This window comes from Mobula hypostoma, chromosome 7 (assembly GCF_963921235.1).
Source record: "Mobula hypostoma chromosome 7, sMobHyp1.1, whole genome shotgun sequence".
NCBI lineage: Eukaryota > Metazoa > Chordata > Chondrichthyes > Myliobatiformes > Myliobatidae > Mobula > Mobula hypostoma.
This window is the reverse complement of record NC_086103.1, coordinates 158,050,966-158,063,961: the sequence shown is the minus strand read 5'-3', so window position 1 is coordinate 158,063,961 and position 12,996 is coordinate 158,050,966. Positions and strand designations below refer to the sequence as shown.

The 12,996-nt window shown below is 42.5% G+C and overlaps 1 protein-coding gene across 5 annotated transcripts in view; it reads right to left on the bottom strand.

Annotated features, from left to right (window-relative positions):
- The window catches only part of LOC134349698 (transmembrane protein 272-like), a 36,432-nt gene extending 27,543 nt beyond the window's left edge, over positions 1 to 8,889 (bottom strand). The window contains exons 1-3 of one of the 5 annotated variants that reach the window (XM_063054414.1): positions 8,833 to 8,863; positions 8,045 to 8,744; positions 4,510 to 4,707 (exon numbers count right to left, since the gene is read on the bottom strand). The gene's annotated coding sequence lies outside the window, so the exon portion shown is untranslated. Of the gene's footprint in view, positions 1 to 4,509; positions 4,708 to 8,044; positions 8,745 to 8,832 lie in introns of all 5 variants that reach the window. The other 4 variants (XM_063054415.1, XM_063054413.1, XM_063054412.1 and 1 more) reach the window with 4 other exon arrangements.
- Positions 8,890 to 12,996: the final 4,107 nt, after the last annotated feature.

The window sequence follows — 12,996 nt, the reverse complement described above, 5'->3', positions numbered from 1 at the left end:
AGATGGATCTAAACGCCTGATTGCATTTCCTTCAAGATCACTGATGAGTGCAGAATGCAACAACACACAGATCGACCGAGAAGCCCGAAGACTAGTAGGGGGAATAAAGAAGTTCCACCACTTCCTCTACAGACAAAAGGTTATGTTAGTGGCAGATCACCAGCCCCTTGTTTCCATTTTCAATCCCAGGAGGGAAATGCCAGTGATGTCTGCTACCTGGTTGCAACATAGGTATTTTTGTAAGAAGCCCACTCTTATGACATAGAGTTCAAGGGTACCAGACAACACAGCAACATTGACGACTTGTGACGTTTTCCACTGTTGACAACCGAAGAAAAGTCTTCATACTGCGACCCAGCAGAAGCGTTCCACACTGCATTGGTGGACCAGTTGCCGGTAACAAATTCTGAAATACAGAGAGGAACAAGGATTGAACTGACATTGTCAAAAGTCAATGAAATCACCATACAAGGATGGCCAAGTCATGGTAACCCTACATTTCCAGAGTTCTCAGTGAGATGAGGCCAACTGTCTGTATGTCAAAGAACGCTGATATGTGGATCTCATGTTGTGGTTCGCTCTAAACTGTGCAGCATGGTGTTCGAGAATCTACATGAAGGAGAACTGGGTACTGTCAAGATGAAAAGTCTCGCCCGGAGCTATGTGAGGTGGCTGGGTATAGTCAGATTGAAGACTTGACCCAAGAGCTGTTTGGGATGCCAAAAAGTTAAAGATGCACTCCCACAGGTACCATTACACCCATGGGAGTCGTTGACTTCTCCCATGGCAAAGAGTACATCTTGGCTCTGCTGGGCCATTCATGAACTCCATTGCTGTGGATACTCATTCAAAGTGGCCTGAGGTAATACTAATGAAGTCAACCACATTAGAAAAGACTGCTTGCACTGTAAGGACTGTCTTCTCCAGAAATGGGTTACCTGAACAAATTGTGAGTGACAACGGATCACAATACAGAATACTCATGAAGAAAAATGGCATCAAACATTTCAAATCAGCTCCTCACCACCCAGCAATGAATGGGTTAGCTGAAAGGTTTATCCAAACCTTCAAGAAGTCCATTAAACGGATGGAACAGGAGGACATTTCTCAAGGTGGGCAAGGTGGACAAATCCCTTTTTGTGTATTGGAACTCTGTTCATGTGACAAGAAATTAAACACCTGCAATGCTGTTCATGAGCAGGAATCTGAGATCTCAGATCTCGCATAGACCTCCGGAGGGAAGGGCAGAATAAACCGTTCAGCCAGTTGCCAAGTAAATCGACAAGGAACTTTGAAGTGGGTCAGGAAGCCCTAGCACGTGATTACTGAGAGGACAAGTAGACACCTGGTAGGATAGCTACAAGAACTGGACCACTGATGTCCACAGTGGATGTTGGAGACCAGACATGGAGACGTTACGTGGAGCAGATGTTGGACGCTGTGCTGAAGATCACACCTGAGTCAACTGCATTCAACAAGGCAGACACGTTGCAGCCGCCGGACTTACCTCCCAGTGATGATCACGTCACAAACAGCAACGTGACACCTGCAACACAGCAAGTTGTCTTTGACCAAACCTGACGCCACTCCATAGTCCAAAGTTGCTGTCTTGAAAGAATCAAAGCACCAACCAAAAGGCTGGATCCTTAGTGTAGTTTTAGTTAGTTATGGACTATTATTGTGGAAGCATGTTTATTTGAATAATAAACATTTGAATAAGTGTTGTTAAAGGGAAATTGAACGTTTTGTGACATATACCATTTTATGTTACATTAACCTAAAGGGGGAGGAAGTGTAATCTATGGATCTATTTCTTTTAGTGCAATGACTCCCCTTAGAACTGGTTATTGACTGATAACTACGCATGCACATTGATGTGTCTCTTGCTGCAATGCGAATACCTCAAAACCACCTCCGTGTGTGTGCCTTTATTTAATTGATATGTAGTTGTACAGACACGACAAAGAGTCCTTGAGAATGAGTCCATAGTTTGTGAGAATTCAGCTATACAGCAAGTGTAATTGAGTGGTTGTCCCCTCTGGTTCAAGAGCCTGATGGTTGAGGAGTAATAACTGTTCCTGCACCTGGTGGGGTGAGTCCTGAGGCTCCTATACCTTCTTCCTGATGGCAGCAGCAAGAGAAGAGCATAATCTGCATGTTGGGGGTCTCTGATGTTGGATGCTGCTTTCCTGCGACGTCGCTACATGTAGATGGGCTCAATGGTGGGGAGGGCTTTACCTGTGATGGACTGGGCCGTATCCACTGCTTTTTGCAGTATTTTCTATTGTCCACGGAAAAATCCTGAGGAAGCAACACTTCCAAAAAAAATTTATGTCATGTTTTTTCTCACTAGAAAGAAAATGAAATGAACATAATTTTCAAAAACTGCAGACAGACCATTTCCACTCAATTCCAGATGGATGAACATCACAGGCACATCTTCAAGTGCATGAATTGAATAATTGATTCAGAAGTAATTGGTTGCCATGCACAGAAGCGAATAAACCACGCGGTATGCACTTTGAATGTGGCTTGGCATGCTATCTCAAGCCAGCATTTCAAAGATCTGTTCATGACGCCTTTAGTCACAGTCAGGACGTGGAATTTAATTGTAGCTGAATTTGCTATGGATTCAAAATGCTGGGCATCATGCCAAACTTAAGTTTAAAAAAAAGCTTCATTTCAATCACATTGCTGTTTGAACATCATCCAAGAAACCAATTACATAACCAAGGCTACCTAACCAAGTCTGGCACACTGGAATCTATTATTGTTCCTCCAACACTTCTCATCTCTGTGCTGCCATTGTATGACATTGTCTGAGAATGTGACTTCAAGTTCCACATCAGAGCTCTGGACATTCAAAACTCCCAAGTCACAGTTCTCTTGCAGACTGCATCTGATTTTCCTCCAGGATTTCCCTATATTTTGCTGCATTCATTTTACCCTCTACCTTCACAAGCCTTCCAGGGCCTGCTGCAGTGAAGCATCCCCACAGCATGGTGCAGCCACCATGCTTCACAGTAGGGATGGTGTGTTTTTGATGTGCACTATTTGGCTTATGCCAAACATAGAGTTTAGTCTGATGGCTAAAAAGTTAGAATTTTGTTTCATCAGACCATAGAATTTTCTTCCAGCATCCCCCACACGACTTCTGGCAAACTCTAGCCAAGGTTTCATGCAAGTTCCCTCCCCAACAGTGGCTTTCTCTTTACCACTCTCCCATAAAGCTGCGACTGGTTAAGCACCCCAGACAAAAGTTGTTGTATGTGCGGTCTCTCCCATCTCGGCCACTTAAGCTTGTAACTCCTCCAGCATGCTATAGGTCTCTTGGTGGCCTCCCTCACTCACCCCCTTCCTGCACGGTCACTCAGTTTTTGAGGGCACCTACTCTAGGCAGATTTACAGCTGTGCCATATTCTTTCCATTTCTTGATGATTGACTCCAAGGGATATTCAATGACATGGAAATGTTCTTGTTTCCATCTCCTAACTTGTGCTTTTCAATAACCATTTCAGGGAGTTGCTTGACATGGTCTTTTGTCTGAATGGTGCAGTTTTTTTGCCAGGATTTAATTCACCAGTAGTTGACCTTCCAGCTTCTTGTATTTTTACTACAACCAATTGAAACAATTTGATTGCATACAGGTGATCACTTTTTAACTAATTATGTGGCTTCTAAAACCAACTGGCTGCATCAGTGATAATTTGGCATGTCATATTAAAGGGGGTGAATACTTACGCAATCAATTATTTTGTGTTTTATATTTGTAATTTATTTAGATTACTTTGTAGATATCTGGTTTCACTTTGACACCGAAGAGTCTTTTCCTGTTGATCCGTGTCCAAAAAAAGCCAAATTAAGTCCACAGTGATTCAATGATGTGATGCACAGTGAACAATAAAACATAAAAACTTCCGGGGGGGGGGGTGAATACTTTTTATAGCATTGTACATTCAATTTCCACCCCAGATAAGCTCTATTTTTCTCTGATTTAAAAAAAAAGTAAAGTAATACCAGTAGGGTTAGGGTTATTAATACCATTGTCTTTGGCAGAAAAAGAACTTTGATGTTTCAGGTTGAAACCCTCCCTCGGGACAGCACAACGCTTAGTACTGACGCAGGGCTGCAGAGGGTTGCAAATTCAGCCAGCTCCATCATGATCACAGCCTCCCCAGCGTCGAAAGGCAATGCCTCAAAACGGCAGTATCCATCATTGGGGACTCCTATCACCCAGGAATGCCCTCTCCTCATTGCTACTAACAAAGAGGTACATTAGGAACAGCTTCTTCCCCTCTGCTGTCAGATTTCGAAACGGCAATGAATTGACCCATGAACACTACCTCATTATTTTTGCCTTCAGTTTCCACTACGTATTTAAGTTTATTTTTAACTATTTATAGTTCTTATTGTAATTTATAGATTTTTATGTATTATGGTCTTATTGTATTGCACTTAACTGCTAACACAAAACAACAAATTACACAACATATGTCAGTGAAATTAAACCTGATTCTGATCTGAAATGTTGACAATTCCTTTCCTCCCACAGATGCTGCCTGGCCTGCCGAGTTCTGCCAGTGGATTGTTCGTCGTTCCAGATTCTGGAATCTATGGTCTCTGTGGCTACATTTTCTTTTTGTTGTTCTGAACTCGTTCCTTCGGCAATCATCCCGTGCGGTTCTCTGGCTGGTATCTCAGGGTGAACTAAATTGTTTTAGGGTAAAAAGCAGAAATTACTGTTCACGCTCGGCAGATCAGGCTGCATGTGTGGAAAGCAAAGCAGAGTTATTGCTTCAAGTGAAAAATCTTTCAAGAGACTTTAGCTGAAATATTAACTCAGGGAATTGAGGGCTGTAACAACTGGCACTGTGAAGGAGATGAGACCTAGCCAGGTCAGCCATAATCATACAAGCACAGGCTTAAGGGCTGAGTGGCCTACATCTGCTTCTACTTACTTATATCCTTTGTTTCTCTTTTCATAGATGCTGCTTGGCCTGCTGAATATCTCTGGAACGTTCTATTTTTATTTCAGATTTCCAGCAAGTGGTGTTTTCAACACCCATAGATGTGTTACAGCTCTGATGTCTTATCCTGATGCTTTGCTGAACCCTCGGCCCCACCTTCACTATGTCAGGACAGATGGCTTTTTGCCTTGGTAATACAGCGTACCTTTCTCTCCACTCAGCCATTTGACTGCTGACACTGCCTGTCGTCTCACGACGAATCCAGATTGATGCTCTCCATACAACCTTGCACCTTCTCCCCACTGGAAAACTGCACCTATCCAAAATCCTGCTGCCACCATCCTAACCGGCACCAAACTTTGCTTTCCTACCACCATTGTGCTTATATTCTTAGTCTACTGTCTCAAAATTCCCTCCCTTCCCCACCTGTATACTGTTACCACAGGATAAAGTGTGTCATTGTCTCATAAAGGACTCTTTGTTAATATCTTGTAGGTCCATTAACTCTATCACGTAAAAGTAGGTGCAGAGGAATGTCACGGCCTTCCGAGCTCTCCTTCAATATAGAACATTACAGGCCCTTCGGCCCACAATGCTATGCTGACCTTTTAACCTACTCTAAAATCAATCTAACCCTTCCCTTTCAGATAGCCTTCGATTTTTCTCTCAGCCACAGGCCTACCTAAGACTTCCTTAAGTGCCTTTAATGTATCTGCCTCTACCACAATCCCTGGCAGGGTGTTCCACACCCCCCCCCCACTCTCTGTGTAAAGAACTTACTCCCGATATCCTCCCTATACTTTCCTCCACTCGCCTGAAAATTATGCCACTCCCCACCCCCCGGTATTGGCTATTTCTGTGCTGGGAAATAGTCTCTTGCTATCCACTCGATCTATGCCTCTTATCATCCTGTACATCTCTTTCAAGTCACCTCTCATCCTCGTCACTCCAAAGAGAAAAGCCCCATCTCACTCAACCTATCCTCATAATGGAATGTGTGGAATGGGCTGCCGGCAGCAGCGGAGGAGGCAGAAACAATAGGGTCTTTTAAGAGACTCCTGGATGGCTACATGGAGCTTAGAAAAACAGAGGACTATGGGTAAAGTCTAGGTAGTTCTAAGGTAGGAATATGTTCAGCACAGCTTTGTGGGCTGAAAGGCCTGTATTGTGCTGTAGGTTTTCTGTGTTTCTATAAGACATGCTCTCTGATCCAGGCAGCATCCTGGTAAATCTCCTCTGCACCCTCTCTAAAGCTCCACATCCTTCCTATAATGAGTCAAACACAATATTCCAAGTGTGGTCTAACCAGGGATTTATGGAACTACAATGTTACCTTGTGACTCTTGAACTTAATCTTCTACTGATGAGGGCCAACACACCATACACATTCTTAACCACCCTATCAACTTGCACAGCAACTTTGAGGGACCTATGAATGTGGAGCCCAACTCCCCTCTGTCCTGTCCCATCCCAGGATCCTGCCATTAACCCTGTATTGTATTCCAGCTTGTAAACCTGTTCTGTTACTTCATTGCAGACTCAAACCCCTGGAATTACCCACCCCATTTCCTCAGCAGTGGTTCAAGCTTGCATTTCAGGAAAGATATTATTTGTTTTAGACTTCAAATATGATGATCCATAATAATCAAACCATTGAACTAATTTAACTGTTCTTATTCCCTGCTAATTCTAACTTCACTTTTGATTTGCATTGAATTCATTTGAATATTTACAGTCCAATATTTCCACTACAATTTAATTAACTGACATGGAAAATATTCCAAAAGTCCCATTGGTGCCAAGCCATTACAGTTAGCGTTTCCCTGTCTTTCCAAAAATGAATTCCCTGGCATACCTGGTGCTGGTCAGTTGGTGATTCTCACTGAACTCCATAACTAATGACCTAGGTACTTGTTTCAATCTTCACGTACAGTGATGGTTAATGAGCAGGATGCAGATTCCGTTGAAGGAATATGTAATATTAGAACATACGCCCGGCAACGTCTTGTAACCATCCCGACGGACCCAACCAACCCAGATATTCGAAGTAAAACCCGATTTTGCAAAATATTTACAAGGTCGCAGTTCCCCAACGCAGATTAGAACGCAGTAATACACACAAAATGCTAGAGGAACTCAGCAGGCCAGGCAGCATCTCTGGAAAAAGACCCTCCATCCGACCCTTTATGTGTTGCTTGGATTTCCAACAACTGCAGATTTCCTCTTGTTTATGATCAGAATACAATGAATTGCTTTTGCGTAAACTTAAAACAATCCTTTCCTATTCCCAACTCTAGGCAGGTGTTATTTTTTACCATGGACCTATTCGTAAAACCCAGGTACTCAGCATTCTGTGAATCGTTTCGGAGTCATGAATTGGACCAAGTATTTCAGTGGAAAGGTTTGTACTGTGTTGGGGTTTGCGGCGCCGACTTGCAGTGGTGAACCATTACAAATTGTTTTCAATAACTCGCTGACTTTAGAATGAAGCTTAGCAAGAGACTCTGGCCCGTGTGCGCCCTGGCAAGGACTAAAGTGTAAAGCACAAACCGAAGAGGGCGAATTAAATAAAAACAATTCTCTACCCCACAAAGAGGGTCGGCTTTTGATGTGGTGCTCGTCTGCCCCGTTACAGAAGACAGGCTTTTTTTTGGTACTATGTTCACATGATATGGACGTCTGACTGAATTAGCACTGGGAACTGACTAGCACCATCAGAAATCCTAGCTTAAAGCGTTATTGGGGGCGATTTTCCTTTCCTCTCTCATACTGCAGAATACTGCGGAACAGTCCCCGTCTGAAAGTCCAGAAATTGTTCCCGCGTTTTCTTGCGTTGTTACTTCGAGTGAAAGTGAAGGGACGACTCTAGGGTTAGCAAGCAATGATAACAAACCCCAAAAGCATCAGAACGGAAAGGATCCTGCGTGTAAAGACAACCCCACAAGTAAAGCAGAGATACACTTGGTCCTTTCCCTCTGATTTACCCGGGCATCCAGCCGATTGCAAATCCCCTGAGTGGAACTGTGGACAATGTTAGCAGCCGCAACAGTGCCGCTCTGCAATTTCCACTCGCTTACCTTGATAGATCTTCTGAAGGTTGTAACGTAAACTGCGTAGATTTAAAGAAGGTTAATTCATAAGGAGTAGTAAGTAACTGGAACTGCTCTGGGCACTTTGCAGACGCTTTGGATTGTAGACACATTCAAAACTTGCACATTACCTCTTCTGATCTTTCTTTTAATCCTAGCCCTTTAAATGGTTCACTAATAATCCGACCCTCGCGCCGCTTCTTGTACTCTCAGGTTAGGGTCGGTGCGGGCTTCTGTCGATGTTGCAAACATATCTCCCGCTGATAAAGAGCGGTCTCGGCCAACACCGAGCTCAGGAAAATGCGCTTCACTGATCAGTCGCCAGCGAAGTGCCACTAGTGGGCAGCGTAGGGCATCATAACCCGAAAGCCACTGAAGCCAAATCTGATCCCGATATTATCATTGACTGCACTCCAAACCAGGTAAAAGATGACCACTCGCCGAAGACTGTAGGTACTTGGAGAGCTTTGCCTGTCAAAATGATCAGTCTATCAAAACAGTACTTATTACAGGAAAATCAAAAAGCAAGAAAATTGTGCTGTTACATTGCAACTTCATGTAGCTTGTTTTGTTTTGTATTGAGTTTAAATGATATCTCCGGGAAGGAATAAATACTCTTTCCACTGTGCCTTTGGTTTCATTGTCAAGGTCCTCTTTCCAGATTGCCTGAGAGAACTCTGGGGAACTCCTAATGCACAGGAACATAAAACATGTTTTTACAAAACATTGCAGTGGCGACGAGTAGGTTTTAAAACGAACCCGAGATGACTACCTACCTGTGATGCACAGCATGATTTTTTTCTTTGTAAGCGGTGAGAGAGACGTTCGACTTTTTAAAAAAGGGCAGAAAAATGAACGAAATTCATGGGTTCATAAGCAGTGAGTACTGGGTGATTATAATAATGAATGCAAAAAAAAAAGAGCAGATTGGCTGGCTACACTGGAGAGACACACATTCGATTGCACAACAAACAACTGGGTGATATATTCCAAATGAATTGAGCAGTATTTTGAAGCAAATTAAATAACCAATGCAAAACCAGTGCTAGTGTTGCTGAGCGCAACAGAGCAAACAGCAGATAATATGCTCAGAAGTTTTACTGTTCCAACCAAACCAGCTGAAATGAGCTTTGCTGATATCATGAACATATTGCAGGGACATTTAGAACCGAAACCATTGTTGATTACAGAATGCTTTAGGTTTCATGGGTTGAACCGAAAGGAAGGGGAGTCTATTTCAGCTTAAATTCAACTGAATTGAAGAAGTTGCACACGCTGCACCCATAAAGCCAACAGCATTGTGAAGGACCCCATGCACCCCTCATACAAACTCTTCTCCCTCCTGCCATCTGGCAAAAGGTACCAAAGCATTCAGGCTCTCACGACCAGACTGTGCAACAGTTTCTTACCCCAAGCTATCAGACTCCTTAATACCCAGAGTCTAGACTGACATCTACATCATTTATTATTATATTGTAATTTGTCCTCTACTGTGCCTATTGTCTTGTTTATTATTTATTGTACTGCCCTGCACTGTTTTGTGCACTTTATGTAGTCCTGTGTAGTTTTTATGTTGTTTTACGTAGGCTAGTGTAGCCTCACATTGCCTCACTTAGTCTAGTGTAGTTTTGTGTTATTCATGTAGCACCATGGTCCTGGAGGAACGTTGTTTCGTTTTTACTGTGTACTCTACCAGCAGTTTATGGTCGAAATGACAATAAAAAGTGACTTGACTTGACTTGAAGTTGTTTGAGCATTGCCAGTTCAGTGATGGGCTTAATGAAGCACTGAGAACATTGTTTAGTTTGTGGAACCTTACAAGAAAGCATTTAAAATCGACTCCTAATTGAAGCACAACTCACATTTAAAAGAGCAGTTGAAATTGCTGTATCAATGGAAACAGCAGTCAGAGATGCAATCGAGTTGCAGTCAGGAATGAAAGTGAGCATGAACAAAATTACAACATCTAAACAAATTGTGTTACTGTTATGGTAGGGCTCACATACAGCAGACCAATGCAGGTTTAAAGGTGAAACTTGCAGAAAATGCAGCAAGTAGGACAAATACAAAGAGTATGTCAGCCAGTCAAAAATAAATGGACTTCACAGGAAAGAGAAAAAGACAAAATGTCAAGTTGTAGTTTCAAAAACTGCAGTAATCTGCATGTCCTTGATGAAAAATCTGTTAATGTTGAGAGTGATACAGGACTGGGTAGCCTTGGGATTTACACCAGATGTAAATGGCAAACTAATTAAAATGGAATTGGACACTGGCTTGGCTGTTTCAGTCATTCAAATGAGTTTGAATGGAATTTCAGATACTGAACTGAAGCCTGCAGCTATCGAACTAAGAATCTATACTGGGGAAAAGATAACTCCTGTGGAAATGACATGCATAACAGTGAAATACAATGAACAACAAGCCACATTCGGCTTGTATGTGGTAAAAACAGGAGCACTAGCATTGTGTGGCATGATGGGCTGAGACAACAAGAACTTGATTGGAAATCCATCCACCATTTGCATGCCACATCCCCTGCAATGGAGTCAATTGAAAGTAAATTAAGAAAGGTACTGGATGGTGCCATAGCAGTGTTCAAGGGTGGTACTGGAAAACTCAAACACATCATGGGTAAAACAGCATTAAATGAAAATGCAACACACATAAAAGTTGCTGGTGAACGCAGCAGGCCAGGCAGCCTCTCTAGGAAGAGGTACAGTCGACGTTTCGGGCTGAGACCCTTCGTCAGGACTAACGGAAAGAAGAGCTAGTAAGAGCTTTGAAAGTGGGGGGAGGGGGAGGGGGAGATCCAAAATGATAGGAGAAGACAGGAGGGGGAGGGATGGAGCCAAGAGCTGGACAGGTGATTGGCAAAGGGGATATGAGAGGATCATGGGACAGGAGGCCTAGGGAGAAAGAAAAGGGAGAGGGGGAAGCCCAGAAGATTGGCAAGGGGTATAGTGAGAGGGACAGGGGGAAAAAAAGGAGAGAGAGAAAAAGAATGTGTGTAAATAAATAAATAAATAAAGGATGGGGTACGAGGGGGAGGTGGGCCATTAGCGGAAGTTTGAGAAGTCAATATTCATGCCATCAGGTTGGAGGCTACCCAGACGGAATATAAGGTGTTGTTCCTCCACTTCACCTGTGAGACGGCTGGGGTGATATACTGCGTCCGGTGCTCCCGATGCGGCCTTCTATATATTGGCGAGACCCAACACAGACTGGGAGATTGTTTCGCTGAACACCTACGCTCTGTCCGCCAGAGAATGCAGGATCTCCCAGTGACCACGCATTTTAATTCTACGTCCCATTCCCATTCTGATATGTCTATCTACTGTAAAGGTGAAGCCACACTCAGGTTGTATTACACCATTTTGTATTATATAGTGTACTGTATATACACACACATACACATACACATACACACATACATATACACAGTATACAGTTATATGCATATAACATGTATGTAAGTTGAGATGCATTCTATATTGAGTTGGAATTTATAGCTAAACAGGGAGGAGTGGAATGTATTTAATATTTCAGTAATATTTGAGTAATATTGTAAATATATTGTTTGATTAGACATTCTTTGTTGTTTAAGTAATTCATTATGGGTTATATGTAAGAAGAACGTGAATAGCAAATGCCTCCACGTCATATGTGAGAGCCCCAGTGAAGAAAAACTAAGCAGACAAGTTATCCTGGACTCTTGCGTTTTTAATTTTGATTAGTTTCTGGAGTTACAAAATATAACGGAAAGCAATAAATAGAACTTCTGCAAGTCTTTTCACAGGGCCCCACACATACATGGGTCTAGGTGGAACAGGATAGGAACTTTACTCATGTGTAGATCTTGATGGGACTCAGCTACACGTTTTGTCCAGAAGCAGAACCACAGGTGAGTCTATGTGAAACATGGTCACATCCTTGGAACCCAAACAGATTCAATCAAAATTGATCAGGAACAACCCCGAGGATACAATGGGCAATGCTTTGGAAAACCTGTCAAATGATTGAATAAAAGGGGATTAGATCAAGAAATGGTAAAAAGCCAAAGATTTTCCAAGGCTTACGTCCTTTTCTCTACAACGCGCCCCCCCCCATACCTTTATTGCAGGAAAGGGAAAACTTAGTGAGGTTGCAATGGGAGCTCCATCATTTGATCTCACTTTCCTGCAAATTCACTGTGCGGTGAGAGTCTCCAACAGAAGAGCAAGTTAATTGCATTTGAATGGGCAGCTGGGTGCAGCTGTCATTGGTGATGAACACGGCCTCGGACAATTTGCACTCTCTCATCAATCACACTTTATTTACTTGTGCAGGTGGACAACAGCCTCTGTCACTGACCTGTTTTATAATTACAGCTCAGGATTGTCCATTTCTGTACAGATATTGATCCAATAGAAATTCTGTACACTTCAGAGTCCCATCATTTGCATATCTGAGTACCAATCATACTACATATTTCAGATGTTAATAACCAATATAATCTACACAGTAAAGACCAGTATTATTCAAAAATTAGTAAAATAACTTTAAATAGCTTTCCAAACAAGTAACTAAGTAATTGTCCGATAGCTAGTGTGCCTTCATTTGTGACCTTGTCTAGGTATGCCAGTGACCTCTGGCCCCAGGCTTGCACAAAGGGAAGTTATGTTCAGCTTGAGTGACTGTACAATGTCTACACCCAGTCTCTGTCAGCACACCATCTTAAATCTTACCTTGCTGCAACTTTTATACAACACCTACAATGACCACATGTCGTGAAATGTATTGCTTTGTCGCAGAAGTATATTGCATGACATAATTAAATTAAATTAATATATATAGTGTGCAAAAGAGGTACAGTGAGGAATAGTTCATGAACCCCATTCAGAAATAAGATGGCGGAGAGGAATAAACTGTTCCTAAAATGTTGAGTATGTATCTTCTGGCTC